The sequence below is a fragment of the Lygodium microphyllum genome, chromosome 7 (genome assembly GCF_053477565.2).
Source record: "Lygodium microphyllum isolate KBCC chromosome 7, Lygodium_microphyllum_v1.1.10, whole genome shotgun sequence".
Taxonomy (NCBI): Eukaryota; Viridiplantae; Streptophyta; class Polypodiopsida; order Schizaeales; family Lygodiaceae; genus Lygodium; species Lygodium microphyllum.
In genome coordinates this window covers 53,234,599-53,240,658 of record NC_141141.1, presented here as the reverse complement: position 1 = coordinate 53,240,658, position 6,060 = coordinate 53,234,599, and positions in this window count along the sequence as shown.

The window sequence follows — 6,060 nt, the reverse complement described above, 5'->3', positions numbered from 1 at the left end:
ACACTTTACAATGTACATAAAGTATACATAAGATACAACATAAAGGAAAGTGGCCTACTAAGTCAAACAATGCATAACAAACTACACTAGTTGACTGGCGCTATAACTATGCCAGCTGTAAATAGGTGTAACAACCTGAATATAATAAGTAATGAGTCAGTGGCCATGTGAGAGTCATAATGACCACCGACATGCTAAGTGTAGACATGTGGACCCATCTAACCAGGCGGTCCATCACAATGTCCGCATGTGTTGAGCTTGTCATCTCAACACTCCCCCTCAAGCTCAATTGCATCTCTGCAACTCCAAGTAAGCTTTGAAACTTTTGAAGCTTCTCTGTGCCCAATGCCTTTGTGAAGATGTCAGCTATCTGATCCTGTGTACTGACATACACTAAGTCAATCTCACCTGCTAGTACCTTCTCTCTCACAAAGTGATAGTGTACCTCAATATGTTTTGTCCTGGCATGGAACACAGGGTTCCTAGCCAACTGTATACTGCTCATGTTGTCACAATAAATGACAACTGGACCCTCCACCTGCACATCTAAATCAATCAATAACTTTTGTAGCCATACTACTTCACATGCTGCAATAGCAGCACCTCTATACTCAGCCTCTGTACCTCGACAAAGCAACTGTAGATTGCTTTTTGTTGCTCCATGCAACTGCTGCACTACCAAGAGAGAACATGTATCCACTGGTAGATCTTCTATCAGACATACTACTAGCCCAATCTGCATCTGTGTATCCAAACACCTGTACATCTGTACTTGCCTCATAGAAAAGTCCATAATGTAATGTGGACTTCACATATCTCAATATGCGTCTGACTGCATCCAAATGTGGCTTTCTAGGTACTTGCATAAATTGACTCACAAGACCAACAGCGTAGCTCAAGTCTGGCCTTGTAATGGTCATGTAGATCAAACTCCCCACTCTCCTCCTGAACATAGTAGGGTCTTCTATCTCATCCCCAACATCAGCACTCAACTTTACATTCTACTCCACGGGACTGAAAGTGGTTTGCATGCTGTCATACCATACTTGGACAACATATCCAAGCCATACTGTCTTTGGGACAACCATATACCATTATCACATCTGATCACCTCAATGCCAAGGAAGTACCTTAGCTCACCTAAATCCTTCATCTCAAACTTCTTCTTCAAAAAATCCTTGACTTCAGCAATCCCACTATCACTATCACGTGTAATAATCAAGTCATCCACATAGATGACCAAACCTGCATCTCCCTTTCTCACATAAAGTGAGTGATCAGCATCAGAAACATAAAAGCCAATATTGACAAGATACTCTCTGATCTTGTCAGACCATGCTCTAGGTGCTTGATTGAGCCCTTAGAGTGCCTTCTTCAACCTGCACACATACGTGGGATGCTCTAAATCTTCATAACCTGCTGGTTGATCCATATACACTTTTTCCTGCAAATCACCATGCAAGAAGGCATTCTTCACATCCATTTGCTACAACCTCCAACCTTTGGCTGCTGCCAAAGCAATCACACATCTGACAGTTGCCATCCTAGCAACTGGACTGAAGGTTTCTTCATAATCTATGCCATATGTCTGGGCATAGCCTTTTGCAACTAGCCTAGCTTTGTACCTACTAATAGAACCATTTGCATTGTGCTTAATCTTATAAACCCACTTACATCCAATAGATTTCTTACCCTTCGGCAATGATACTAGATCCCAAGTCTTATTAGCCTCTAATGCAACCATCTCCTCATCCATTGCATCCCAATGAGCATGACCAACAGCCTCCTCAAAACATGTAGGCTCAACATCCTCAACTAGTTTCACCATATAAGCATAATGGTGAGCTGCATAATCTTCAAAACCAAATCTTTTAACAGGGTATCTGACCCTGCTAGATCTGTGTACCACCGGATCACTCAATGGAGCCTTTACATTATTATGAGCTCTCTGTACACCTGGTGTCCTGATAGAAGGAATACCAAGCTCATCATCTAAGCTCTCTAAGCCACTGGAGTCTCCATCAAGAACTGCATCAATGCCATCTGATACTTTATTCTTTCCTTTGTCTTTACCCATAGTGCTACTAGATGCACCTGAAGATGTAGAGGTACTCCTTAGTCTCCCAGGCCAAGGACTACCAGATGATGTCTCTGATCCACTAAGAGTCCGTGATTCTTGCTTTTCAGCCTGCACATGAGTGTCATGATCATCATCATCATCCAATGCATCACCACTAGATGCATACCAACTGCTCATTTCATCAAAGATGACATCCATGCTCACTTTGAACTTACATGTGACAGGGTTATAACAGCGATACCCTTTCTGCTCTAAAGAGTATCCAATAAAGACACATTTTTATGCCTTTGGATCAAGCTTCTTCCGTAGCTCATCTGGCACATGAACATATGTAACATAGCCAAATACCTTCAAGTGCGATACATCAGGCTTCTTGCCAATAAAGTATTCTTCAGGAGTCATCGCATGAACTGCAGCTGTGGGAGTTCTATTCATAATATAAACAGTAGTATAAACAGCCTCACACAAAAAATGCTTAGGCATATTCTTTTCAGCCATCAAGGTGCATGCAACTTCTGCAATATGCCTGTTTTTCCTTTCTACAACACCATTTTGCTATGGGGTATACCTGCATGTGAACTGTCTCTTTATCCCATGAGACTTCAGAAAATCACTAAACTCATTCGAGAGGTACTCACCCCCTCCATCTGACCTCAAGCACTTTACTGTCAAGCCTGTTTCTCTTTCAACTGTAGCCTTGAAAGTTCTAAAGTGCTCAAACACTTCACTCTTTTCCGTTATAAAATATACCCACAACTTTCTGGAACAATCATCAATAAATGTGACAGTATGAACTGCCTCCAAGAGATACATTTTGTGTAGGCCCCCAAATATCTGTATGTACAACATCAAGTATATTTCTTCTTACATCTCTGTCATGTGAAAAGGGTTGTCTTGCCTGCTTACCAAACTGACATGCTTCGCATATCTTATGAAATTCTGCAACTCTAAATGTAGGCAAACATGTAACCAATCCTTTGGACTGCATTAATTTCAGCCTTTGTACATTTGCATGTCCAATGCGTTTGTGCCAAATTTTAATATCTACAACAACACCTTTTCCTTTAGCATACATAGCAGCATCCAGAGTAAACATACGTCCAACTCTACTTCCCTTTGCTACCAACTTGCACTTGTCATTGAAGTCTTCTACAAAGTAGCCCTTTGCATTAAATCTAACTTGCAACCCTTGCTCTACCATTTGATCGACTGACACCAAGCTCTTTGTAATAGATGGCACATGTAATACATTTGAAAGACTCTTTGTCTTACCATCATGCAAGGACAAGGAAACTTTTTCAATGTGTGAAATTGGGTGGCATGAATCATCACCCGTCTGCACATAACCTGCATTTTGCAAATCCTACATCTCTCCAAACCATTTTGCATGGCTGGTCATATGATTGGATGCACCTGAATCAACATACCAAACATCATCATGTGTTCCCTTTCCTGTAACAACATTCAGCATATGCTGCATAACAAAAAGACATTCATTTTTGTCTTCATTCTGTCGTGAAGACGATGCATAGTTTTGCTGCAACTTACCACTGCGAATATCATCTTTCTTAGCATAACATTGGGCTGCAATATGACCTATTTAGCCACAGTAGTGACACACAATACCAGAGTTGTTAGAACCTTTGTTCTGCCATCCACCTCTTCCTCTAAAGCTCCCCCTGCCTCTAAAGTTACCACGACCTCCTGAAACCTGCATATCGCCAAATTGCTGATTCAATCTGTTTTGTTGGTTGTCACTACCACGTCGTGTACCATGGTCTCTTGAAGAGAACTTGCCACATCCCCTTCCTGAACTGGAGTAGAAAGCTTGGACCTATTCACCACTTCTTTCAGATGTCTCACTCTGCATGTTGATCTCTTCAGTGATCATAAGGGAGATCAACTCATCGAAATCTGGAAATGGCTTTCTAACATATACAGAAGTTACAAAAGACTTCCAAGCCTTTTCATTGTTAAATCCACCCAAGGTAGACAACACCAAATCATCATCATCAGGCATTACATCAATTGTTGCCAAGGCATCTGCAATGCTCCTTACCTTCAATGCATACTCATTGAAAGACATCTTCCCTTTCTTCAATGTATTCAACTCTTGCTTGAGTTGAATCTTTCGTGCCTTTGTATTTACGGAAAACATACTTTTAAGTATGGTCCAAGCTGCATATGAATTCTCTGCATCTCTAATATGTCCCAGCATATTATTGTCAATTACTGCAGATAGCCAATACATGATCTTTTTGTCTTTTGCATTCCATTCCTTTCATGCCTTTGTCTCTTCTGCAATTGGAGGATCACTCACCTCCGGCTCATTTTCTTCACCTGAAACAAACTCATAGAGGCCTTTTCCAATAAGCAAGTTTGTGACACGGAACTTCCATGAAGGGTAATTATTCTTGTCGAGCTTCTCAATGATGGGGCTTCCACTGTTCTCTGCTATTATCACAAAATTAATACCAAACAACAAGAAAATCTTCTGCAACCCTCGACCTGTAGTGCACATCAATGCACTAGATAACCTTTTTCACTGTCTGCTCAACAATACATGCAATATGCAACTTGTTTGCAGATAAACCTTATGTTTGCTTCCTGCAAACACCTCAAGAATTAGAGATTCGTAATCTGTAACCTGCGCACCCACTTTTGGTCAAAACAGCGAAAATCACAGTCTATCCTGAAACTGTTGTCTGCAACCTTGCGGCTCTAAAATGGGTCTTGAAACGGCCTCAGATGCCCAAAAGACATAGCGCTCTTCGTGTACACCAAATCTCACTGCAATCTGAGATTTTTGCTCTGCCCTACTTCCGGTGCCTCCACAGGCACTATCCAAGAGAAAGAGTGGAAGAATGGGAGAGCTTCTTACCCGTGGCTTGCTTGCTCTAACCTTGCTTCTTCTCCTTCACTTCAGCCTTCGAAATTGGCCTCTCTCAGTGGCGCGGCTCTGATACCATGTCAAGAATCGCGTGGTGGGGGGACTTGCTCAAGATGTTGCGCCGAACACACACAGAATGCACAAGGAAAAGCTCACTCAAGAGATAAGAAGAGAGATGGAGGCCAAAACGTTTTCTTGCTGGTTTCTTCTTCTTCTTCCACACACTTTACATTGTACACAAAGTATAGATAAGATACAATATAAAGGAAAGTGGCCTACTAAGTCAAACAATGCATAACTGACTACACTAGTCGACTGGCTCTATAACTATGCCAGCTGTAAATAGGTGTAACAACCTGAATATAATAAGTAATGAGTCAGTGGCCATGTGAGAGTTATAATGACCACCGATGTACTAAGTGTAGACGTGGGGACCCATCTAACCAGGCGGTCCACCATCAATGTCCGCATGTGTTGAGCTTGTCATCTCAACAATGTAGTCTATGCTTGCGAAGCTCTTGAAAAACAATAGGTAGATATATTCTATGTTCTTCTTCAGACCGTGAAAATATTAGAATGTCATCAAAGAAGACACCTGTGAACTTTGAGTGATTTCTAAAAATTATCTCCATCATTCGATTGAATGTGGCAGGTGCATTGGTCAAACCAAATGGCATTACTAAAAACTCGTATAGTCCAAATTTTGTATGAAAAGCTGTGTTATGAACATCTTCAGGTGCTATTTGTATCTGGTGATAGCTGCTCTTGAGATCAATGCGACTAAATATACTAGCCTCTTGTAACTTATCCAAGATATCATCTATCCTTGGGATAGGAAAATGATTCTTGATTGTGATCTTGTTCAAAGATCTATAGTCTATGCACATACAGAAAGAACCATCTTTCTTTTGAACAAGTAAGACTGGAGAGTAGTATAGAGAAGAGCTAGGTTGAACTAACCCTTTTTCCAATAGTTTGTTTACTTATTTTAGGATCCTTGCTGACTTGCACTTTCTCGGTAAGGCGGTTGGTTAGGTGGTAAAATGCCTAGGATAAGATCAATTATGTGATCTTCTGGGCGCTTAGAAGG